This window comes from Dendrobates tinctorius, unplaced genomic scaffold, assembly GCF_039654945.1.
Source record: "Dendrobates tinctorius isolate UK_male_01 unplaced genomic scaffold, ASM3965494v1 ptg000158l, whole genome shotgun sequence".
Classification (NCBI taxonomy): domain Eukaryota; kingdom Metazoa; phylum Chordata; class Amphibia; order Anura; family Dendrobatidae; genus Dendrobates; species Dendrobates tinctorius.
The window spans coordinates 14863960-14890972 of NW_027361825.1; the positions used below are offsets into that span (position 1 = coordinate 14863960).

Sequence of the window (27013 nt, forward strand, 5' to 3'; positions counted from 1 at the left end):
GATTTCTTAAGACGAGCTGATGGCTGCTATCAAAGCAACCTGGGCTTCCATAACACCTCAGCAGTGCCCAGTGGCGTAGCGTGGGGGGGCGGTCCGCCCCAGGTGGCACGTGTGTGGGGGCGGCGCGGCAGCAGCAGCAATTCCTCTCCTCTGTGGGAGAAGCGCGGAGGCACAGTGCAGCAGCAGCAGCCAGCAGGACCTGTCTGTGTATCTCCACCGTGGGCGTGGCAGCGCACTTCCGGCCCGGCGAACACCGCTGAACTTTACCCAAGTTTCGAAAATAATTTGTACTTTGTTTTTTTTTCTGTCACATTATTAAAAATTATTATTAAAAAGCCATTAGGTCTTCATCCAGCATCATCAAGCTAATACATACATATATATACTGTATATAGAGAGAACTGCAAGAAGATGAAAGTCTTGATGTGTAGACATAATAACAGCAGAGTTAGTAGCAGACTAAAAATTAGATCTTTGAGTGTAGTGTGGGCTCTTCGGATGCTTCCGGATTATCAATGACCAAAGGGGCGGCAAATTTTTCGACCGCCCCGGGCGCCACAAATAGTTGCTACTCCACTGACTTTATGTAACATTGATCATAATTATTCTCTTAGGAATTGCTATTAATACAATATTTAATTTACCGTACATTAATATTTCATCCCCAGCCTGAAGATGTTTTGCTCATCTAGATAGGTACAATTTGGCTCCTTCATGTGACACGTATTAGCACTGCCAAATACTTTTAGTTTCCTTTTCATTAGAGTCACTCACATCCTTCTGCTGTTCATATGTCATTGGGTAGACAATACTTTATTTGTACATCATAATCTGGGCGTGATCGGCGCAAGAAAAAACTAATGAAGGAGACTTTAAATAGACATAAAGACTAAACTGCCAATGTATGCATCATCCATAAATACCTTTTGCATCATAACTAGATAAACAAGCTACCTACTAACTGAATAAAAGCTGGGTTATTTCTATAGTGACAGTAATAGAAGCACAGCAGGTGATACAACACTTCATCAGGTAAGTGCATGTCTGCTGATAATATGTTGATATAGTGGTGGAGAACATTACTGCTGGAGAAATGGGCAAAAACCAGCAAAAAAAAATCTACTTCAAAATCAATTCAAATCTACAAATATTATTAATTAACGGCAGGCACAGACGCGATTATCTCCCATCCTGGAATATGTCCCTTATCCTGGCCCCATCCTGGTATATACATCCCCCATTGTGGTATATGTCCCCTATCCTGGCCCAATCCTGGTATATACATCCCCCATTGTGGTATATGTCCCCTATCCTGGCCCAATCCAGTTATATATATCCCCCATCCTGGTATACATCCTGGTATATACATCCCCCATCCTGGTATACATATCCCCCATCCTGGTATATGTCCCTTATCCTGAACCCATCCTGGTAAATATATCCCCCATCCTGCTACATATATCCCCCATCTTGGTATATATACCCCCTATCCTGGTATATATATATCCCCCATCTTTGTATATACAGTATATATTCCCCATCCTGGTATATGTCCCTTATCCTGACCCCATCATGGTATATATATCCCCCATCTTTGTATATTATTATTATTGCTTATTATTATTATGCATTTATATAGCGCCATTTATTCCATGGCACTTTACATGTCAAAAGGGGAATAATAGACAAGTGTAATATATGCAAGAATAATAAACAAGTGTAAGACAAGGGACACACAAGTACATAAGGAGAGGGGACCCTGCCCGCGAGGTCTCACAGTCTACAGGGGTATATACAGTATATATTCCCCATCCTGGTATATGTCCCTTATTCTGACCCCATCCTGTTATATATATCCCCCATCCTATATGTTCATTGGATTTATGCCAAATGTTTACAATTTTATTTTAATTGCTTGTCCAAATACATGAAACAATAAATTAGACCTGTTTCACTTCCTCCCCCCTTTGCAAGAGTCATGATTTTTTTATTCTTCCATCCACATCACTGTATAATTTTTTTTGTTTTTCTTTTGAGGTTTGAGTTGTAGTTTTGAATGACATCATTTAATCAATTGATAGACTGGAAAAGGGCAAATTGATTAAAATAATTCCAAGTGTTGTGAAATTGCACAAAAACCACAATTTCACTAATTCATTGTGCAGTGAAAATTAACCTGATAATATACCACAGATCAAAGAAATGACAGAGATACCTAACTTGTATAGAATTTTTTTTATTTAAGTGGTGAAAAAAATATAGAAATTTTGAAAAAAAAATCCACAATTTTTTAAGACCTGTGACGTTTTCATTTTTACATCGGTGGAGATGTGAGGATTTTTTTGCATGGGCAGTTTATGTTTTTATTGATACCATTTTGAGGTTGATGCACCTTTTTGATCGCTTCATAATGCATTATTTTGCGGTGCTGTTAAACCTGAAAAAACACAATATTAGCATTTTGATTTTTTATGTGGTTAATCAATAATTTATTTTCATATATCAGACTTACTGACACTGCGATGCTACAAATGAAATATTCTACTGAAGAGGTTCAAATGGAGAACTGTTAAAATGAAGGAACGCCAAAGAATATATAAAATATAACTTTTAATCAAAATCAATTAAAAAGGACAAACAACGACCAACAGACATAGACACCACACTTAAAAGTGCATTCTGAGTTCTCCCAGTGATAAGCGACCAAAACTGAGCACTTGCCTACCAGCAGAGGTTGGCACCTTAAATGATACTGCATGCAATAGGCGGCCCAGCTCCTCAGTGGCTGTCCCACTCTGCCCTGGAGCACCCTATAAATTGGTCATGGAAAAATGACCAGAATGACTGGGTAACATGTGGAGGTATATGGTGTTGGTCAATTAATGGGAGAAAAATAGTAGAAAAGAACGGCACTCACCGGGTAGTATAGTCAAGGCTTTATTGTAAAAGCATATCAGCGGGAGAACGGGTGCAAAAAGGGAATTAGACCTACCGGTAATTCTGTTTCCTGTAGTCCCTCAGGACAGCACCATGGAGGACGTCCTTCCTTGCCCTATAGTGGGACAGGATCAGAGAGAGGTTAAAAGGCCCCTCCCACCTCCACCCTCCAGCGTTTTTTCAAAGTACCACCGTGGATGGATGGAAATGGTCTAAACACGCCCTTACAAACGCGTCTGTAAGACCCTTTAGCGGCTCCATCCCCATCTCGAGCCACGATGACCTGATGGATGAACAATCTGCCGATCGATTCCATGCAAGCCTAAAGACAAACATAAGGGAGGGAACTAAGGGTGCTGTCCTGAGGGACTACAGGAAACAGAATTACCGGTAGGTCTAATTCCCTTTTTCCCTTACGTCCCTCCGGACAGCACCATGGAGAATACCAAAGCAAAGGTCTCAGGGTGGGTACAGAAGCCCCCAGATCAAAGTTCTAGGTAAAAACCAGTCTAGATCTAGACATTATCTATAAGATGAGAGGAAATCTAGATATCGAAAGGGATCTACAAAGGTAATCACCGTAGTGAGTGTCTGATATATGTCTATAATGGCCAATTTCAGTATGAATGTGGCAAACAAGATTTGCAGTGGAACAACCTGTTGCACCCCAATACCACTAATAAACTGCAGTGAATTACAGTTATTGTGATAGATACTTATGAACACCGCAGTCACAGAAATAGGATTAAAACCTTATTGCCCAGCAAAAGGTATGGTGATAACTACAGCCATAATACAAAGAGGACTGTACAGACCGTTAATTCGCTGTATGTGCTTATAATACAGGATAGTTCCTTCGTCGGTCCTCCTGGGCTCGGCTTAAACCTTGGCTAGAGACCACCTTACCATACTACAAGGAAACCTGCAGGCCAGAGACCATGCTCCGCTGGAAGATCAGAGCAATAACAGTACATGGAAAATAGCGGAGTATTGAGACGTATGTACCCTACTCATCCAGGAGATCATGTGTATTCTGAATCCTTTACATGTCCAAACCTCAAGAAAGGGTTGGCTATTATTTAAGACTAAGGAAATACTCCATCTGGCAGGTAACTAGTCCTGCCACTACCAACATTGGCTTTTCATTAGAAGCATTGAAAGGGAAATGTGGATCCTCACGCCTGTTTTACTGATGTTAGACACTGGAGTCTGGACTTTGGAACTGAGGAGAGTAAGTGTGTGCTTCTATACAAGTCATTAGCCCAGACACTGTAAATGTGTCAACTTATTCATATGTTATATCCTAAAAGGCAATCTTCTTAGAGATATTTATACCACTGACTGCTATGGTGCGAGGAACCACACTCTATAACTAGAGGGAAGTAGGTTTCCTCCCATCGCAGAGGGGATTGACTACTGCGAGGCAGATGGGCTATGGGTTCTCGACTGCAAGAGTCATGGATACCGCTTCTTTACGTTAGGAGCCCTGACTCCCGTAAGAGCAGCGAGTATGGGATCCTCTGCCACCTGACGCAGGGCTGCTGAAACGCCACCAGGTACAAAAAGTAGTGATGCCACCCCTGGTAAACATAATACAACTGATTTATAGGACAAGAATCTGCCTAATGGGTCTCTATCAAGGAAACCAGTCCGACTGCTCTATGTGGAGTCGGGAAGAATTGTTTCCTCCCACCTTATGGGATTTTCTGCACCCAGACTATGTCCACTTAAAGGATGAACCCCAAAGACGTATGTCTCCCTTTAAAAGTTAACTATGAGAGGGACCTGCCTTTAGCCCTGAAGACAGTAACTCACTTGAGGGTTCTGTTCCAAATAGAAGAAATGTTAAGTTACTAGGCCAATTCAAGCATAACTGTTCGTCTGGCTAAGTCCAGTTGCCAACAATGAAGCAACAGAAACTGGGTCTAGGCCCGAAACACAAAGACCAGAGTTGGGGCCTGAGACAAAATGTGAAGTGGTAGGCCAACCATACAAGGTGTGGCCCACAAAAATGCCCAAGTCAGAAGGTCTAAGCCAGAGGCCCAAAGCCACAGCACCAGAGGTATTATGAAGCACAGAGGTATTAGGACCCATAAATGACCCCCTGAGGCGCAGGGGTACCAAAGCCTTATGACGCCATATGATGCACAGAAGCCTTATGCTGTACAGAAGCGCCATGACGCAATATGATGTGCCAAGACACTATGGGGCGCTATGAAGCAATATGATGCATAGAGCCACTATGAAGGCTTATGATGCAATATGATGCACCAAGGGACTATGAAGCTATATGATGCAGTATGACGCACAGACACTATAGAGCTCTATGGTGCAGCACAAAGGCACCATGAAGCCACATAGTGGAATACGCTGCATAGAGGCACCATGATGCCGCATGGTGAACAGAGGCACTATGCAGCCCCCTGATGCAGTCTGATGCACAAGGGAACTATGAAGCCACATGATGTACAAAGGCACTATGAAGCCATATGATGCACAGAGGTACTATGAAGCACAATGATGCCACGTGAAGCGCAATGATGCAATATGAAGCGCAATGATGCAATATGAGGCACACTGATGCAATATGATGCAATATGAAGCACAATGATGCAATGTGATGCAATATGAAGCACAATGATGCAATATGATGCACAATGATACAATATGATGCACAATGATACAATATGATGCACAATGATGCAATATGATGCACAATGATGCAATATGAAGCACAATGATGCGATATGATGCAATATGAAGGACAATGATGCAATATGAAGCACAATGATGCAATGAGGCACAATGATGCAATATGAGGCACAATGTTGCAATATGATGCACAATGATGCACAGAGGCCGTATGATGCACAGCGGCAGTATGGCGCACGGCGGCAACATATCGTGCACGGCAGCAGTGTATCGTGCGCAGCGGCCGTGTATCGTGCGCAGCGGCCATGTATCGTGCGCAGCGGCCATATATCATGCAAAGCGGCCATATGTCGTGCACAGCGGCCATATGTCGTGCACAGCGGCCATATGTCATGCACAGCGGCCATATGTCGTGCACAGCGGCCATATGTCGTGCACAGCGGCCATATATCGTGCACAGCGATACGATGTTCAGCGGCGATACGATGCACAGAGACAAAACGATGCCCCTATGATGTAATATGATGCACAGATTACAGCCCTGCTTGAAGGTGCCAAACAAGAGGCCAGGTCCCCAGCTACCTCCAAGAGAGCAATCAGAGATCCGGATAAACCTCCGCTCTGAATAGTATATCTCAATTGTCAGACCAGCTCCACCTGAAGGAGCTAATTAAAGAGACTCAGGTGGAGAGCAGATTCCCTGGAGACCCTGTGTTGCATTCCACCATGTGTCCAGCCATAAGGCTCTGTGCAGACCTGGTCTGCAACTAACTGAGGTCCCATTATGAGATGTAGCTTGGACAAATGGCCTTACTATAGCCTAGAGGTCCAAGGCCTAGCTGCTTATATGTGGAGCATATCTCAGCACATGAGGCTCTAGGCCCAGCTTTGGCACCAAGGCATGAGGCTAGTATTAACCCAGAGGCCAGGCCCTGAACATAACATTCCAGCGTGCACTCACCTGTGCTGGCTCCACACCTGCTAGAAAGACAGGGGGAGCTGGTAACGCCGAGAGCCTACCATGGAGGGAAGTGGCGTTCGGTCAGGAATGTTGTATTACTGCCAGTGATTTCCTTTCATGTGCCCCACGAGATCCAAGAAACTAGGCTGTTGCCTGTCTCGTTCTGCACTTCCGCGTTCTGCCGTGGAACGCACGCCGACCTTATGCTGACGTTGCCGGAGGCGCGGCGGCCTTCTCCACCGCATGTTTTCCGGAATTAGCCATGTTTTGCCGGCCGGCGTCCGAGCCGAGAGACTCCCACCGGGAGGAGCGGCTCAACCCAGGAGCACGTCCGCTCGACTGGTCTCTGGGGCAGAGGGACTCCCCACCGGAGAGTGTCGGCCCTGGGCCCCTTGACAGGGGGAAGGATTGGACGCGCCGCACGATCCCCCTGAGCCCATCATGCAGGCTGGCTGAGGAACTTCTCCAAGAGGTGTCAGCCACGGTCCACTTGACAGCGGGGAAGAGAGGGCTGAGACCCCCAATCCCGTCTGGTACAACGAATGATGGCTGAGGGACCTCTCCCAGAGAGGAATCAGCCACAGACCACCTGCCAGGGGAATGGAAAGCAATAAATAATAATAATAATAATAATTTTTTATTTATATAGCGCCAACATATTCCGCAGCACTTTACAATTAAGCGGGGACATGTACAGACAATAAATTCAATACAAGTTAAGACAATTCAAACAGTGACATTAGGAGTGAGGTCCCTGCTCGCAAGCTTACAATCTACAAGGAAATGGGGGGACACAGTAGGTGAAAAATGCTTGTTAATTCAGGTCTGGCAATTATAATAGGGATTTTCATATAAAGCTGCATGATCCGGTCATCAGCCCGTGTGTTTAAGTGCAATAGACAAGTATCAAGTGCAGTTATCATGTGCATGAAGGGTGGGGAGACAGATGAATAGTAGGGTGCAGATTCAGAATAATATTTGGAAGAAGGGAACAGGGCAAAGTTAGCTTGCTGGGTAGTTGATGTGGTAGGCTTGTTTGAAGAGATGGGTTTTCAAAGCGCGCTTGAATAGGTCAGGGCTAGGTATCAGTCTGATCGCCTGGGGAAGTGCATTCCAGAGAGCTGGAGCAGCACGAGAGAAGTCTTGGAGGCGGAGGTGCGAGGTTCGGATTACGGGGGATGTTAGTCTTAGGTCATTTGTAGAACGGAGGGCACGTGTAGGGCGATAGACAGAGATGAGAGAGGAGATATAAGGCGGTGCAGAACAGTGGAGAGCTTTGTGGGTGAGAGAGATGAGTTTATACTGGACCCTGTAGCGAATAGGTAGCCAGTGTAATGACTGGCACAAGATGGAGGCATCGGTGAAGCGGCTGGACAGAAATATGACCCTGGCTGCCGCATTCAAGATGGATTGGAGAGGAGAAAGTTTGGTAAGAGGGAGACCGATCAGAAGAGAGTTGCAGTAGTCCAGGCGAGAATGAATAAGAGCGACAGTAAGAGTCTTAGCAGTTTCAAAGGTGAGAAAAGGTCGGATTCTGGAGATGTTTTTAAGATGCAGGTGACAAGAGCGACTGAGTGATCGGATGTACGGAGTAAAGGAAAGTTCAGTGTCGAATATGACCCCAAGACAGCGGGCATGCTGCTTGGGAGTTATGGTTGAACCCTCCAGGGTTATTTCGATGTTAGGTAGAGTGAGGTTAGTAGAGGGGAGAAACACAAGAAGTTCAGTTTTAGAGAGATTTAGTTTCAGATAGAGGGAGGACATGATGCTAGAGACAGCAGACAGACAATCCTTGGTATTTTGAATTAGGGTAGGGGTGATGTCAGGGGAAGAAGTGTATAATTGGGTGTCATCAGCATAGAGATGATACTGGAACCCAAATCTGCTGATTGTTTGTCCAATAGGGGCAGTGTATAAAGAGAAGAGGAGGGGGCCTAGGACTGAGCCCTGCGGGACCCCGATAGTAAGGGGACGAGAAGAGGAAGAGGAGCCGGAAAAAGATACAGTGAAGGAGCGGTCAGAGAGGTAGGAGGAGAACGAGGAGAGGGCTAATAAATGTCCATAGGCTATCTTCGCTCTAAGAGCAACCTCTCATACAACCGTCCCCTGCCGTGACAGGAAAAACACTGGAGGGTGGAGGTGGGAGGGGCCTTTTAACCTCTCTCTGATCCTGTCCCACTATAGGGCAAGGAAGGACGTCCTCCATGGTGCTGTCCGGAGGGACGTAAGGGAAAAAGGAGATAGCAACGACGATCGTTTTGCTATCTCCTTTTTGCACCCGTTCTCCCGCTGATATGCTTTTACAATAAAGCCTTGACTATACTACCGGGTGAGTGCTGTTCTTTTCTACTATTTTTCTGCTATGTGGATTAGCTCATTTTCTATAAATGTGCACCTAAGGGTTAAACAGTTGTATTGCCGGCTGCATCTCTTTTATACACATATGATGGTTCGGATGTGTGGACTATTGTGATGGTGCTCGCCTTCTATTTCTGGACTTTGTATTGCCAATTAATGGGAGAGAGACTAGACAGAAAGAAAGAATAAAAAAAAAGTGAACGTGACCCCTCTGCACTGTTCCTATACTGAAAGCCTGCCTAGACAGCTGAGGTTGGCACCCTATTTAACAGCAGATATGGTGCCCTCACTCAATGACGTCTGATCCTGGGAGTCCTTGATGTAGATATTTAGTCCCAGGAGCAAATGGCAGCTGAATAAAGGCAACAAAATATAGCCTCACACAAACCGCAGGCAGATCCCACAATGATATTGTCACAGAGTGACCACGACAGTGTGGAGCCAGAAGACCGCAGTGATTGCTCCTACTCTGGTGCTGAGATGATGCACTTCTTCATTTGTTTATTTCTTCTAGCAGAACAGTGGTTAATCGGCCATGTTGGAAATCCCTGTGCTCTCAGCTGAGCTCGGTTAGCCTCTCCTTTTCCCTTTATAATCTGGGCTCTGATACAAATCCTTGTCAGAGCTAGCTTTACTGCTGCATGGCTAATGGAGGGAGAGTTCTTATGAGAAGGAGAGTTGGAGGAGTTATCAGTGACTGTTGCTTGGTTTGTATGCGTGGTAATTCCTTATCCTTCTCTTCTTTGGTTTAATTCCCTATCTTCACACCCCAGTGCATTCCTCTGTTATATGTGAGTAAATATTTTGTATGCCTGGAGTTTTCTGTTAACCCTTGCTTGTGTTGCCTTGTTTGTGAAGTTGGTGTACTACGGTGCACAGTAGCGCCCCTCTTACCTGGGTGGAGAAAGAGATCAGATGGAGGGCTAACTCAGGAGACAAGGCAAAGGTGGAAGCCCCAGCATCTTCACCTTCGGAAGTATCCCAGGGAGTAGGGTGAGCTAGGGCGCCCACTAGTGTTAGGGACAGGGAAGGAGTCCCTGGTCCTGGGTCACCCGACAGCTGTGTCATGACAGATATTGTGTGGATCCTTCCCCTGTCTATGAAAAGATGGGGATAGCATGTGATCAAGCAATAAATAGGGAACAGACAAAAAGGATACTCATCAGAAATATGTCTTGTGACCTCTACACGTTTGACCACAAAAGGCTCATCAGGAGGTGAGATAAATTTTCATTAAAAGTTATATTTGACAATACTGTTTTTTCTTTCTTTCTTTTTAATAAGGGATATTAGTTGGTGATTTAAAGTTTTTAGATTTTTTACATTTTAAAAACACATTTCTTTTTACTTTATTTTGTAGTCCACTTGGTGGATTTTAATATATGATTGTTTAATAGCTTATATTATATACTGCAATACCATACTATTGTGGTATATAGCAAAAACCATGATCTTCTATTATGCCCAGCCACAGGTTGGTCTTCACAGCAGCACCATCTTGTTAGCAGGCATGGCTGCCATCAGCAGGCTGCTGGGTGTCTTGGAAACTCAATGGAACTCCACGATTGTAGCTTCCATGGTCACATGAAACAAAAGAACACTACAGGGTGCTGGGATGCACCACGATCACTCCTATGCACATACATTTGGATTGTCTCTAAGAAGTCAAAAATGTTCTCTGCCTCAGGATTTTACAATATGTAAAAGTCTTGAGCCACAGATTTGTAATACTTTTGATGATACAGAATTTCCGTTGTTTCAAAAAAAAATTCTGCTGTAACTTTGAAATTCTTTTTTTTTTTTAGGTTTCTTACTTTTACACTTTTCATCAACATGATTTCTATGTCTCCCAAAATGTTTTGCTCTCACTATGGACCATCTACAAGACCTCCGGCCACTCATCTCTGCTATGAGGTGTATGATCAGAACCAACGTATTGATTGTGGTCACTTTACCAACAACGAAGAGTCTCAAGCTGAAGAGGTGTTTCTTGGAGATAGATTCAAAGATGCTTGGAGAAAATGCACAATTCTATGGTACATCTCCTGGAGTCCTTGTGATGATTGCATTCAGATCTTGCTGAACACATTCATTCCCAGAAACCCTCATGTCAAGTTGCACATCATATTTGCCAAGGTCTACAAGGGCACTACTAAGACTAAGATCCGAGAACTTAACAGTAGAGGAGTAAAAATACAAGCAATGTCCCACGAAGGTCAGTATGGTCCAGGAGAGTTCACCTAATGCTATCACATTTTTAAATGTGCAGAGTTTTCTGAATCTTAGAGGTTCTCCACTGCTTTAACCCCTTCATGACCCAGCCTATTTTGACCTTAATGACCTGGCCATATTTTGCAATTCTGACCAGTGTCCCTTTATGAGGTAAATAACTCTGGAACGCTTCAACGGATCCTAGTGATTCTGAGAACGTTTTTTCGTGACATATTGGACTTCATGTTAGTGGTAAATTTAAGTTGATTATTTTTGAGTTTATTTGTGAAAAATAAGAAATTTGGCAAAAATTTTGAAAATTTTGCAATTTATTCTGTTAAACCAGAGAGTTATGTGACACCAAAATAGTTACTAAATAACATTTCCCACATGTCTACTTTACATCAGCACAATTTTGGAAACAAATTTTTTTTTTGTTAGGAAGTTATAAGGGTTAAAAGTTGACCAGTGATTTCTCATTTTTACAACAAAATTTGCAAAACCATTTTTTTAGGGACCACCTCACATTTGAAGTCACTTTGAGGGGTCTATATGGCAGAAAATACCCAAAAGTGACACCATTCTAAAAACTGCACCCCTCAAGCTACTCAAAACTACATTCAAGAAGATTATTAACCCTTCAGGTGCTTCACGAGAACTAAAGCAACGTGGAAGGAAAAAAGGGACATTTTAATTTTTCCAACAAAAATTTTCATTTAGCATAAATTTTTTCATATTCACATGGGCAGCAGAATAAAATGGATACTAAAATTTGTTGGGCAATTTCTCCTGAGTACACCGATACCTCATATGTGGTCATAAACAACTGTTTGTGCGCACGACAGGGCTCAGAAGGGAAAGAGCGTCATTTGACATTTTGAATGGAAAATATGCTGGAATATTTAGCGGATGCCATGTTGCGTTTGGAGAGCCCCTGTGTGCCTAAACATTGGAGCTCCCCCACAAGTGACCCCATTTTGGAAACTAGACCCCCCCAAGGAACTTATCTAGATGCATAGTGGTCACTTTGAACCCCCAGGTGCTTCACAAATTGATCTGTCCAAAAAAAGTACTTTTTTTTCACAAAATTTTTCTTTTAGCCTCAGTTTTTTCATTTTCACATGGGCAACAGGATAAAATGGATCCTTAAACTTGTTGGGAAATTTCTGCTAAGTACACCGATACCTCATATGTGGTCATAAACCACTGTTTGGATGCACGGCAGGGTCCAGAAGGGAAGGAGCACCATTTGACTTTTTGAATGGAAAATTAGCTCCAATTGTTATCGGACACCATGTCGCATTTGGAAAGCCCCTGTGTGCCTAAGCAGTGAAAACCCCCCACAATGACACCATTTTGGAAACTAGACCCCATAAGGAACTTATCTAGATGTGTAGTGAGCACTTTGAACCCCCAAGTGCTTCACAAAAGTTTATAACGCAGAACAGTGAAAATAAAAAATCATTTTTTTTCCACAAAAATTATTTTTTAGCACGCTATTTTTTATTTTCACATGGCTAACAGGAGAAATTGGACCCCAAAAGTTGTTGTCCAGTTTGTCCTGAGTACGCTGGTACCCCATATGGGGGGGGAACCACTGTTCGGGCGCACAGCCGGGCTCAGAAGGGAATGAGCGACATTTGACTTTTTGAAATGAAAATTAGCTCCAAAATTTAGCTGACGCCATGTCATGTTTGGAGAGCCCCTGTGTGCCTAAACTTTGGAGCTCCCCCACAAATGACCACAGTTTGGAAACTAGACCCCCTAAGGAACTTATCTAGATGCATAGTGAGCACTTTGAACCCCCAGGTGCTTTACAAAAGATTATAGCCGTGAAAATAAAAAATCATTTTTTTCCTCAAAAAATGATTTTTAGCCCGCAATTTTTTTTCACAAGGATAACAGGATAAATTGGACCCCAAAAGTTGTTGTCCAGTGTGTACTGAGCACGCTGGCACCCCATATGTGGGGGGACCACTGTTTGGGCACACGTCGGGGCTTGGAAGGGAAGTAGTGACATTTTGAAATGCCGACTTGATGGAATGGTCTGCGGGCGTCATGTTACGTTTGCAGAGCCCCGATGTGCCTAAACTGTGGAAGCCCCCACAAGTAACCCCATTTTGGAAACTAGACCCCCCAAGGAACTTATCTAGATATGTGGTGAGCATTTTGAACCCCCAAGTGCTTCACAGAAGTTTATAACGCAAAGCTGTGAAAATAAAAAATCATTTTTTTCCTCTTAAAATGATTTTTTAGCTCGCAATTTTTTATTTTCACAAGGGTAACAGGAGAAATTGGACACCAAAAGTTGTTTTCCAGCTTGTCCTGAGTACGCTGGTACCCCATATGTGGGGGGGAACCATTGTCAGGGCTCAAAATGGAAGTAGTGACGTTTTGAAATGCAGACTTTGATGGGATGGTCTGCGGTCGTTGTTACATTTGCAGAGCCCCTGATGTGCCTAAAACAGTGGAAACCCCCCACAAGTGACCCCATTTTGGAAACTAGACCTTCCAAGGAACTTATCTAGATGTCTGGTGAGCACTTTGAACCCCCAAGTGCTTCACAGATGTTTATAACGCAGAGCAGTGAAAATAGAAAATCATTTTTTTTCCACAAAAATAATTTTTTAGCCCCCAATTTTTTATTTTCCCAAGGGTAACAGGACAAATTAGACCATAAAAGTTGTTGTGCAATTTTTCCTGAGTACGCTGATACCCCATATGTTGGGGTAAACCACTGTTTGGGCACATGTTGGGGCTTGGAAGGGAGGGGGCACCATTTGACTTTTTGAGCACAAAATTGGCTGGAATCAATGGTGGCGCCATGTCGCGTTTGGAGACCCCCTGATGTGCCTAAACAGTGGAAACCCCTCAATTCTAACTCCAACCCCAACACACCCCTAACCACAACCTTAACCCCAACACATCCCTAACCCTAATCCCAACCCTAACCATAACCCTAACCTGAACACACCCCTAACCCTAATCCCAACCCTAACCATAACCCTAACCACAAGCCTAACCCTAATCCCAACCCTAACACACCCCTAACCCTAATCTTAACCCTAATTCCAACCCTAACCCTAATTGCAACCCTAACCCTAATTCTAATCCTATTTCCAACCCTAACCCTAATTCTAACCCTAATGGAAAAATTTTATATAAAAATATTTTCTTTATTTTATTAGTTGTGCCTACCTATGGGGGTGATAAAGGGGGGGTTTATTTACTTTTTATTTTACTTTGATCACTGTGAGAGTTTCACAGTGATCAAAATGAATCAATGGAATCTGCAGCCGGCAGATTCGAACGGGCACATTACGCATGTTCCCGCCATTTTCCAAGATGGTGGTGTCCATGATCCGGGACTGCGGGACACCGGGAGTGACAGCGGCACTCTAAATGTACCGGGGGTGGGAGGGGAGGTGATTGGAAGCTGGCGGGGAGTGGAGGGAAGGCGGGGAGCAGATGATGACAGTAGCGGCAGATCGCCGCTGTCATTCAGTGGCGGGGTGCAGATTGGCCCCATTAGCTGGTGTGGGGGGGGTCGGATCCGTGTCTCCAGCCATGGCCGATGCTATTTCAGCATCGGCCATGGCTGGTTTGTAATATTTCATCAAATTTCATTGATGAAATATTACTATAGCTCTGATTGGCTGTTAAAAGTGAAACAGCCAATCAGTGCGATCGTAGCCACGTGGGGGCGAATCACCCCCCTGTGGTGAAGTACAAAGCCCCCTGTATCAGCGGGTCGGGTGACCTTTCATTGACCCCGGTCACCCGACCCGCAGGGGGGCTTTAAAGTCATGACACAGCATATGCGTCATGTGTCGGATTGGCACCAACTTTCATGACGCATACGCTGTGTCACAGGTCGGGAAGGGGTTAAAATGCTGATGACCTATACTTAGGATAGGTCATCAATATCTTATCAGTGGGGTTGTGACACCCACTACCCTGGGTAGTGCACATCCACGACATATTCAAATCAATAGGGGAAGGAAATGCAGTACCTGGCCATGGCCACACTGCCATGTCCACCGCCAGTATTGAGAACAACTGATCGCGAGGATGACAGGTGTCGCACCCCACTGATCAGACATTGATGATCTATCATAAGGATAGCTGATCAATGTGAAAATAGTTGACAATATCTTTAAGCATTATACACACCTAATGTCAATCCCATTATTGATGTGACATAATATAGAGAAGTCAAACTTTTCATTATAATATTTTTCATTGCTGATTGAGGGTCATTTAATTTGTCCTTCGGATGAAGTTTACACAGCTAATATATGTATTTTTGCAGTCAAAGCCAGGAAAGTAACCTAAAATTATGAAAACATCACAGAAATACTTAGAACGGCAATCGATGTGAGCCAAATCTTGATCAAGCCAGGCTATTTCACAACAATGTTGTTACGGCAGCGGAACACGCTTAAAAAAATATAAATAAAGCGTGTTCGCCACCTGGGGTCCACCGTGCGGCAGGTGTAATAACCTCTGCTAAATAGGCAGAGCACAAGGACGGTAATGTGCACAGGGAAGAACTGCACCTAGTGCACAAAAGCAAGCTCTGTTAGAACTCACAGAGCTGCACACAAGAACACAAATACAAAAAACGCTGAGTCTGTATGTACTGCACAGATAATCAGCGGCACACGTGCGGTAGCCAGAGATCGGAGTAGTTAAAGACGTCACTACCACCAAATGGACTTACCGTGACTGGACGTGTGCATGGCGTCGCAACTGCGGTCGCCAAAAATGACTGCAAGCGCAAATTAGCAGGTGCAATGCAAGATGCTGGCTGCTGTAACAGGTGGAGCTTGAGCGCGCTGGTGCTAGCACGAATACTGGCTGTATCCCAATCACTCACACAATCGTATTATCAGAGGGAAGGGGTTTCTTAATAAGTCATTCACCAGTCCAAGCATCCATCACCAAACACACAGCAGCAAGTATAGAAAAGACTAGCGCATGGCAGAATAGCCATGCGCACTTTTTATAGCATGCGGGACCTTCCGGAAATCTCCAGAGCCCCGAGCATAACCAATGAAATCAGGAGCAGGACCTGAGCACCTGACTCCTAAACTCCAATGAGAGCTCGTCCCGTGAGCATGCTCAGAAGCAGGGAAAAAGGACTTAGCCTCTGGAGACAAATGTGAGAATCTGGGTTGCTGCATAAGCATAGAATGACCCAGATTCCTAACAAATGTAATGGCTATATACTGTATCTTATTAATATATATCCCTTGACAGCAGAGTTTAGGGGAGAGAATGATCGGGAATGTTGAGTTGCACAATTCCTTTTGGAAGTAACATATTTTCCTCTCGCCATTGAAACAAACATGTGGGAGAATTAACAAAAAAAAGAAAGAGAATAAGGAACATATTTGAGATGATTGAACCTTTTCAAATTCATATTCGCCATATTGGCAGAATTAATACCTCAGGACGATATGTGGTACTCTTGATGCTTTTCATGGACATGTGAATCCTGTGTCTGCTCTCCATAGATATGAGAAAGGGGATAGAGAGAAAGATAGAGAAAGAGAGAGATAAAAAAAGAGAGGGGGGAGAGAAAAAGAGAGAGTGGAAGAGAAAAAGATCAAACGATAGGAAGCAAGAGAGAAGGCAAGAAATAAAGAGAAAAAAGAGAGAGGGGAGACGAAAGAAAGAAAGAAAGAAAGAAAGAAAGAAAGAAAGAAAGAAACATGCAAATGTGTTATCTTTTTTTGAAACATTTATGAAAATGGTCTTTACAAGGAGACATTGAGGTTGAGTTAAGATACCTATTAATTTTTCAGAAAATTTTGGGTGATGCCATGTCCCAAAGACCCATAATTAATCTTGCTTAGGCTGAAAGACCCATCAAACCGCTCAGTGTGCACCTGTGGAAAATTATTGTGAGAATGGGGGGGAGTTATACATTTTTAGAAAACAGAAAATCCACAAGGAATTGATCTCCTATTAAAAGCTAACAAATGGCAACAAAAAATTGTGCTTTGTTTTCTTTTTCCCAAAACTAAATTTTGCTTTGCTTTTTCTCAAAACTATAGTGATACAAGTTGATAAAAACAAAAATCTTGGAAGGAAAATGTAAAGCCATACCTTAGGTTCTGTAGACATCTGTGCCAAAGCTTGTATTTAAAGTTAAGCAAAGCCAGATGATTCATTGTAGAACGGAGCTTAGTGCTGTCTGAGCTACTTCATTGGCTTACAATTAAGTCTCTTGGGGTTCTCTTATATTAAAAAATGATGGAGATGCCAATGTTCATTCTAAATATTTATCATCTGAAAACTCGCTAATTCCTAAAATTGGCTAATTTGAGGACTTGTTACATTTTTGCAGCATTTTATCATCCATATTATGACTGCAGGTCATGGACCACCCATAGTTCATGTAAACTCAACTTTGAAGACTATCGGATTCTACTATGACCGAAATTCAGTTCCGCTTCAAATCCTGTTGTAAAGACTCTAAGACTAGGTTCACATGACAGATTAAAATCTCCCATAGATTGGCCATTTGCATTGCTGCTGATCCTTACATCCATTATAATCCTTCAGTTTTTCTAAACAGAATCAGTTGGAAATACATAACAAGTGATATTATAGTAAATCTTTCCCCGGCTATGCCGAAAACTTGCATGAAAAGTGTTTAGCAAAACCTCAGAAAACACCATATACAGTGGGGCAAAAAAGTATTTAGTCAGTCAGCAATAGTGCAAGTTCCACCACTTAAAAAGATGAGAGGCATCTGTAATTTACATCATAGGTAGACCTCAACTATGGGAGACAAACTGAGAAAAAAAAATCCAGAAAATCACATTGTCTGTTTTTTTTTCATTTTATTTGCATATTATGGTGGAAAATAAGTATTTGGTCAGAAACAAAATTTCATCTCAATACTTTGTGATATATCCTTTGTTGGCAATGACAGAGGTCAAACGTTTTCTGTAAGTCTTCACAAGGTTGCCACACACTGTTGTTGGTATGTTGGCCCATTCCTCCATGCAGATCTCCTCTAGAGCAGTGATGTTTTTGGCTTTTTGCTTGGCAACACGGACTTTCAACTCCCTCCAAAGGTTTTCTATAGGGTTGAGATCTGGAGACTGGCTAGGCCACTCCAGGACCTTGAAATGCTTCTTACGAAGCCACTCCTTCGTTGCCCTGGCGGTGTGCTTTGGATCATTGTCATGTTGAAAGACCCAGCCACGTTTCATCTTCAATGCCCTTGCTGATGGAAGGAGGTTTGCACTCAAAATCTCACGATACATGGCCCCATTCATTCTTTCATGTACCCGGATCAGTCGTCCTGGCCCCTTTGCAGAGAAACAGCTCCAAAGCATGATGTTTCCACCACCATGCTTTACAGTAGGTATGGTGTTTGATGGATGCAACTCAGTATTCTTTTTCCTCCAAACACGACAAGTTGTGTTTCTACCAAACAGTTCCAGTTTGGTTTCATCAGACCATAGGACATTCTCCCAAAACTCCTCTGGATCATCCAAATGCTCTCTAGCAAACTTCAGATGGGCCCGGACATGTACAGGCTTAAGCAGTGGGACACGTCTGGCACTGCAGGATCTGAGTCCATGGTGGCGTAGTGTGTTACTTATGGTAGGCCTTGTTACATTGGTCCCAGCTCTCTGCAGTTCATTCACTAGGTCCCCCCGCATGGTTCTGGGATTTTTGCTCACCGTTCTTGTGATCATTCTGACCCCACGGGGTGGGATTTTGCGTGGAGCACCAGATCGAGGGAGATTATCAGTGGTCTTGTATGTCTTCCATTTTCTAATTATTGCTCCCACAGTTGATTTCTTCACTCCAAGCTGGTTGGCTATTGCAGATTCAGTCTTCCCAGCCTGGTGCAGGGCTACAATTTTGTTTCTGGTGTCCTTTGACAGCTCTTTGGTCTTCACCATAGTGGAGTTTGGAGTCAGACTGTTTGAGGTTGTGCACAGGTGTCTTTTTATACTGATAACAAGTTTAAACAGGTGCCATTACTACAGGTAATGAGTGGAGGAAAGAGGAGACTCTTAAAGAAGAAGTTACAGGTCTGTGAGAGCCAGAAATCTTGATTGCTTGTTTCTGACCAAATACTTATTTTCCACCATAATATGCAAATAAAATGAAAAAAAAACAGACAATGTGATTTTCTGGATTTTTTTTTCTCAGTTTGTCTCCCATAGTTGAGGTCTACCTATGATGTAAATTACAGACGCCTCTCATCTTTTTAAGTGGTGGAACTTGCACTATTGCTGACTGACTAAATACTTTTTTGCCCCACTGTATATAATGAGCTTTGACATACTCCATGCTGACACTTGCAAAGAACCGCACTATTTTTGCAGTTCCAAAATGCTTCTCATCAGATTTAATGCTCAGGGCTCAGTAAAAAATTAAAAATAAATATTAGATTTTTCATTTTAATGCAATAATTGTTTTCTGTGAATTTTGTGTTATAGATTTCCTTTACTGTTGGAAACACTTCGTTGACACGACCGAATCATTTATTCCATGGCGACATTTGGCCAAAACCTATCACAATACTTTTCAGTGGTTGTCGGACGCTTTACAGTCCGATTCATAGACAATACATTATACAATGGATGTAAATATTGAAAGAAATAGGAAATAACTTTTTTTTAATAACCTGTAGCACTTTCTGGGATTGTTAACCGCTCATGTGCTCCATCTTCAGAAAGGGGAAAAGTCTGAGAGGTTGGGAATATTCGTTTTCTGTCCTCCTTTATGGAGTGTTGCTCCAGGAAAAGGTTTCTGCATCAGCAAGCTGCTTCCCAACCAAAGTCCTACCCTTTTCTTATATGTATATAAGAAACCGAGAGATCAAACTATCAGCTACATAAAATGGACTTACTCTTCTTTTCGACTATGAAGGATACAGGATACTTGCATTTATGCTATATATGTACTTTAATTTCTACTTTTATGATTTTTTTGCTAATGATTTTGGAAATATTTTATCACGACCAATATGAGTTATTCTTATCATGATGTTAGTATTATTTGATTATGTATTATTTTATTTAAGAAACTTGTATAAACTAATTGGAAAAAAATCAACCAATTAAAAGTTTTAATAGCTCTTCAAATTAATGTCACATGTTAATTAATTGGGGCACCGGTGTAACGATTATAGTTGGCATTATTGAGCCGCTAAATAGAGGGGGACACACTGTGGTTGTTCCCATCAACAGTACTACTATAGATGGCCAATTTCGAACAGTAATGTTCGGCGTCTGTACCAAATACCTACTGTTCAGGCATGGACACTGAACATGGACTTCACCAGGAAGTCCGTGTTACTGTTCGGGTTCGGCTGCCCTCACCTGTCCATCGTTCTGTCCCACGCTGTAATCCATGTCTGGGGGAAAAAGTTTTCAACCTGGACGGTGCTAAGATGCGATCTCACCGAAGTCACGGCAGTTCAGCCCTGCAGGGAATGCAGCCTCAGTGACCGGAAGTAACCTCGATGACGTCACCTTCGGTCACTGAGGCTCTGCTTGCAGCAGTTCAGTCACCAGTGGTTGTCAGCCTGGATGGTCGCATCTTGGCACCATCCAGGTTGAAAACTATTTATCTCCCAGACATGGATTACAGCGTGGGACAGACAGGTGAGGGATATTGTTGTTTTTTTTATTTCAGTATTGTTACAAGAGAACAAGGGCTTTGGTGGAAAAGGTGTTAGGGGAGTATAACTTTGTTTGTTATTTTTAAATAAAAAATAAAAAATTGTGTTTTGTTTTATTTCTAATAAAGGACTTTATTCTGGCTGTGTATTTACAATATAACTATACGATTAGTAATGGATAGGTGTCTTATAGACATTACTAAGCCATGAGCTTGATGTCACCTGACAATACAAAGGTGACATCAGCCCCACAATATGAACCCACTTGCCACAGTTACAGGGCAAGTGGGAAGAGCCGAGCAAAGCACCAGAATTAGCACATCTATTAGATGTGCCTTTCCTGGGTAGCTGCGGGCTGCTATTTTTAGGATGGGGGGCCAATATCCATGGCTCCTTACCAGCCTGAGAATACCAGCCTCTAGCTGTCTGCCTTAGCAAGGCTGGATGTCAAAAATGGGGGACGCCACACCATTTTTTAAAATTATTTAAATAATTTTAAAAAAACAGCGTGGGGACCCCTCTATTCTTGATAACCAGCCTTGTTGACACCTAAGGGTTGCAGCCCCCAACTGTGAGTTTTGCCTGGCTGGTTATCAAAAATACAGGAGATGGCTAATGAATATACCCATCAGCTGTACCTGCTACTAATTAGTGGACCAGGTGTCAGATAATGGGAGTAGTAGTCCCATCCACTTGACACCAGTGACCGGAGGTAAACTTTACACCTCTGATCACAGCTGAGTGCTCACGCTGTCTTTTGACAGCGTGGGAACCACGGCTCTCTAACTGGCGGGAATGATTTTACCGCACATCAGAAGCGGTGTTTGCCGCGCTGTCATGAACATGACAGCATGAAAAACACTGGAAGTCCAACCCCCCATTCACAGTCCGGGTTCGGGTCCAGGTACTGTTTTGGTACCCGAACACGAACTTCTTGTAACTGTTCGGCCGAACCCTCCGGACCCGAACGTTCAGGTGTCCGCCCATCTCTAGTTACTACTAACTGGCCAGAACTTTTGCAGTATTCCTTGCTTCATTGTTAGAAAATGAATGGTCATAAAAAGGATACAGAGGTGAAAACAAACTCTTTCTACCCTGGGTGGTACAATCTAGAACTTTTTTGGAGGGATAATTTTGATGTTTACTATAGGTTTCCTCTCTTCTATATTTCTATAAGCAAACTGGAATATAAGTTGTGAATCCAGAGCCATAAGGCCTCTAGGAGCAATGTAGTGAACAACCATCCATCTGACAGCATTTGCATGCACACACAGTGAGATACTGCAGCTGCATCTCACTCCTCCCCATACCATAATTTAATGCAATACTTTAGATGGAAATTTTAAGGACCTTAATTTTAAGAACTGTCTGGCCACAGTCTATACAATCTGCAGATTGAGTATCCCACATTACCAATCCCATAGTCACTGGAAGGAAATCATTAACTGAAAAAGACATTAAAGTTTTGGAATATAGTTTGCAAATGTTTGAAGTATTAGGCACAGAAGACGATATTAAAAGTAACGGTGTAGGGTTTTGTGCACAGAAGTTTTCTAGGATTTAAAAATTTCTGTAGTGGGGTTGAATTTTGCTCTCACCTTAAAGCTGTGGTTTCTTAACGACATCCGTTGTCCTCATGCCTTTTATTACAGAGCATGATCCCTCCTATGCAAGTATTGTTTACCCCCTACTATTTCTTTATGCACGCTGGTGTATCATCCATAGAGATGACATGACAGGTGACCATGATGGGCATTCACCGGCTGCAGCAGTGACGTCACATAACGACAGGCATCATGTTAGGAACAGCAAGGGGCACACAACACATTGGAGTGAAAATGCTAAATATATTAATTTGCTAATTTTTCCATTTTCCAAAGGGTTTCTTTTTAAATCATGGAAAGGGAAATAACAGCTAGAATATCTGACTGGGTTCACATGCAGTTGAGGCAGTGAGACAGCAGGTATGATTTTGATGCAATTGTGTCGCTATACTTTGACTTCAATAGTGTCAAAAGAGGATTTAATAAATGCATATTAATGCACATGGTGTCCCAGTGGATGGATGTCATTCACAGCAGGGGATACCAAGTGCAGGAGAGCACCACTGTGAACAAGCAGGTTTCTGGTCAAATCTGGACACCAATATATTTTATTATTAATTATTATTATTATTTATTATTATAGCGCCATTTAATTCATGGCGCTTTACATGTGAGGAGGGGTATACATAATAAAAACAAGTACAGTAATCTTCAACAAAACAGTCACGACTGGTACAGGATGAGAGAGGACCCTGCCCGCGAGGGCTCACAATCTACAAAGAATGGGTGAGGGTACAGTAGGCGAGTGTAGAGCTGGTTGTGCAGTGGCTTGGTCGATCGGTGATTACTGCAGGTTGTAGACCTGTCAGAAGAGGTAGGCCTTCAGGCTCTTTTTGAAGGTTTCCATGGTAGGCGAGAGTCTGTTGTGGTAGAGAGTTTGAGAGTAGGGGGGATGCGTGAGAGAAATCCTATATGCGATTGTGGGAAGAGGAGATAAGAGGGGAGTAGAGAAGGAGACCTTGTGAGGATCAGAGGTTGCGTGCAGGTAAGTACCGGGAGACGAGGTCACAGATGTATGGAGGACATGTTGTGGATAACTTTGTATGCCATGGTTAGGGTTTTGAACTGGAGTCTTTGGGTAATGGGGAGCCAGTGCAGAGATTGACAGAGGGGAGAGGCCAGGGAATAGCCAGGGGACAGGTGGATTAGTCGGGCAGCAGAGTTTAGAATAGATTGGAGGTGTGCAAGAGTGTTAGAGGGGAGGCCACAGAGCAGGAAGTTGCAGTCAGTAGTCAAGGCAGGAGATGATGAGGCAAGGAATAGGGTTTTTGCAGAATCTTGGTTGAGGAATGTATGGATCCGGGAAATATTTTTGAGTTGAAGTCGGCAGGAAGTGGAAAGGGCTTGGATATGTAGTTTGAAGGAGAGATCAGTGTCAAAGATTACCCCGAGGCAGCGAGCTTGTGCGACTGGGAGAGTAAGCAGCCATTTATTTTAATGGATAGGTCTGCTGGGGGGGGGGTCAAGTGAGAAGGGGGAAAGATGATGAATTCTGTTTTGTCCATATTAAGTTTTAGAAATCTAGCGGAGAAAGATGAAATAGCAGAGAGACATTGTGGGATTCTGGTTAGTAGGGATGTGATATCTGGTCCAGAGAGGTAGATCTGTGTGTCATCAGCATAGAGGTGATACTGAAAGCTGTGAGATTCTATGAGCTGTCCGAGGCCGAAGGTGTAAATGGAGAAGAGCAGGGGTCCTTTTATGGAGGGCTAAATGGTCTTAGGAGGACATTTCACTATTTTTGGCCTGTTAGATTGGGTACCTTATAATAAAGGCCCTGACGAGCTAAATAAATCTAATTTTTTTTTTTGCTGCAGAGATATTGGCTTGTAAACATTATAGTGTGTTAGGCGTCGGGTTCCTGTCGCTGCACAGCGGGAATCCCGAGCCTTGCATTCGGCGGTCTCCCATTCCCCTCCGGCCGCACAGGAGGCTGCTCAGCCGACTCGTCGATCCAGACGCTCCGCTCAGACCAGCTCTGTAGGTTTGGTTGCTGCTGCCACCTCTGGTCCAGCTATAGCAACGCATGCTGGTCAGCAGCGAGCTACTCCAGGGACTACGTCCTCCATTCTGTCCACTGAGCAGGCTCGTGGGACGATCTCTCATTGGAGATCGGAGGTCACATCCTCAGGTCCTTCTCCAGCTCAGATTGGACCATCAGGAAGGTCAGGAAGGTCCCGGAAGGACGCCGCTATAAAAGAGTCGCATGGCCGCGCGGCCATGCGCTAGTATAGACTCTGATGGCTACTTGTGTGTGTAATGACGGATGTATGAGACTGGTGACTGACTCATTATGAAACCCCTTCTCTCGGTTGTGTAGGAGTTATGGTTTAGGGAGATAAAGTCAGCGCCAGTAGTGGCATAGTCTATGGGCTACTGAGCATCCCGCTCCCCACACGAGCGTTAGCGCCAGATAGCGCCAGTCAGCGCATGGCACCACTGGGCCGCATATGCAGCAGGGTTCCTCGCAGCGGTGCACGTCAAGCGCTTACCTCCCTGCTCATGGTAGTTATTGGTGTCCGCTGAACCGATGCAGTGCACACGGGGTGCAACTATATTAATTAGTTCGGGCATCGCAGTGGCGGTGTCGAACGCTAGTGGGACTAGAGGGACTCTAACCCCGTGTCCTTGAGGCAGAGTCCTGTGTCTCTGAACTAGTGTTCACCTTGCCGAGCCCTGTGAGGTTAACAGGCTCCGGCACTTGTGTTCTGCGGCTCTGTGCAGTAACAGAGTTTGCTCCTGTACACACTGGGTCAGCGTTTACCCTGCCGGTGTTCAGTCAGTGTCCGCCATTACCGAGCAGCAGTATGACATCTCTGCACGGTGGACCCTGGGTTGCGAACGCACCTTATTATTATATTTTATTTGGTGCGTTCCGCCAACCCTAACACAGTGCCTAATAATCTAAATGTTCCCTTCAACCAAGAGTGCATTAGAAGAGATTCTTCTCTGTAGGCATTTACTTTTTCCTCTGAACTACACTACCGAATCATAAAAAGGCAGAATCGTACAGGGGGGGAAAAAACACCATTTTTTTCAGTGTGATGTGGTAATACTTATGTGGCTAACCATCTCACACTGAGATCTCTTTACATCCGATGCTTGATAACATTACAAGTGCCAAGAGGAGAGCTGTATGCCATTACACACAATGCTATGGATATATCCCAGACATTGAGGAATAATGTGCTGATACCAGGAATAGATTTATGCTACATGCTGCTCGCACACTACAGCACTCCTCTGCCGACACTGTCATGTCATTCATAATCTAATGACTTGACAGTGATGTGAGAGGAGAGCTGCAGTGGTGATCAGTTTGCCACAAACAACATTCTGGATATATTTAAGTTATCAGGACATTATTCCCCGATATCTGGGATAGAGTCACAGTGTAGTTTGCAGCAGAGCTCTCCTCTTTTTCTGGTGCTTGTAATGTCAGTACATGTTCCAGGAGTGAGGAGATCCCAGTGTGATAACGTTAGACACATCATTCTCATCACATGACACTGAAAAAGCCAGTTCTGACATTCTCTGGGGGTGTTTTATTTTCCATCTGTATGATGCTGCCTTTTTATGATTAGGCAATGAAATACAGTGGAGAAAGTAAATTTTACTAGCCAATATCTGTACAAAAGAGAAAAGATATATAAAAAATAAAATCTATGCTTTATTCAGTTCTTCAATCACTTTATCATAAGGTACAATCCTACACCACAAGTAAATTCTACTAATAAAAATACCCCCTTTTTCTTAGTTAAAAATAAAGAAAGGAAAAAAAAACATATTTGGTATTCAGATCTACAAAATATCAAACTAATTTTTATGGTAACCACTGTAAAGAGCAGTTGAATTGCATTTGACCTATATATAAAAAGACAATAAAATGTCAAAATCTTGAATGTCCCTCAATTTAATATCAATAAAAAGAAGCGCTAACACAGTTCCACCAACAGAAAAATAAAAATGTTACAACTTACGAATTTTGTAAAATGAATAAAAAAATGTTATTTTTACAAAATCTGATTTTCTTCATCACTTAAAAAGAAAAAAATCAACATAAATTTGGTATCCCCATAACCACACTGACCTAAAAAAAATAAATCATGTTTTAAGATCATTCTTACAGCACAATAAATGTAAAAACAAAGCAAAAAATTGCTTTAATTCATCCCACTTGGAATTTTTTTTTCCATTTTCATAGTACATTATAGGGCAAAATGAATGGTGTCATTCAAAACTACAGCTTGTCCCACAATAAAACAAGCCCTAAAATGTTTAAGTCGAAGTAAAAATAGAAAAGTTATTGCTCCTGGAAGAAAAAGAGGGAAAAAAACAAAAGTGCAAATATGAAAAAAAAATCATTAACATTAAAGGGTTAATAACACCTTACAAGGGGATTTCTGTTGTTTATTAAGAATATCCTTACATCTGAATATTTACTCATCTTTAAAAAAAATGTATGGACAGAGATTAGTTGCAACATCTAGCACAGACAAGCTCTTTCAGTTTCTTTTCCTGAGAGTCGTTAGGATCCATCAGCTGCTTTTATGTTCTTGGGTGAACAATAATTGACTTGTAAACCATAAACTGGGAGTGATCAGAATTCAGGAAATAGAAACTTAATGA

General features: G+C 43.0%; 1 long non-coding RNA gene across 1 annotated transcript; it reads left to right on the forward strand.

Moving 5' to 3' along the window:
* The first annotated feature begins 950 nt into the window (after positions 1-950).
* Positions 951-20111, forward strand: LOC141051884 (uncharacterized). Its single transcript, XR_012220707.1, has 3 exons — positions 951-1032; positions 10714-11123; positions 19594-20111. It is a non-coding gene; the product is annotated as an uncharacterized lncRNA (long non-coding RNA).
* The last annotated feature ends 6902 nt before the right edge of the window (positions 20112-27013 follow it).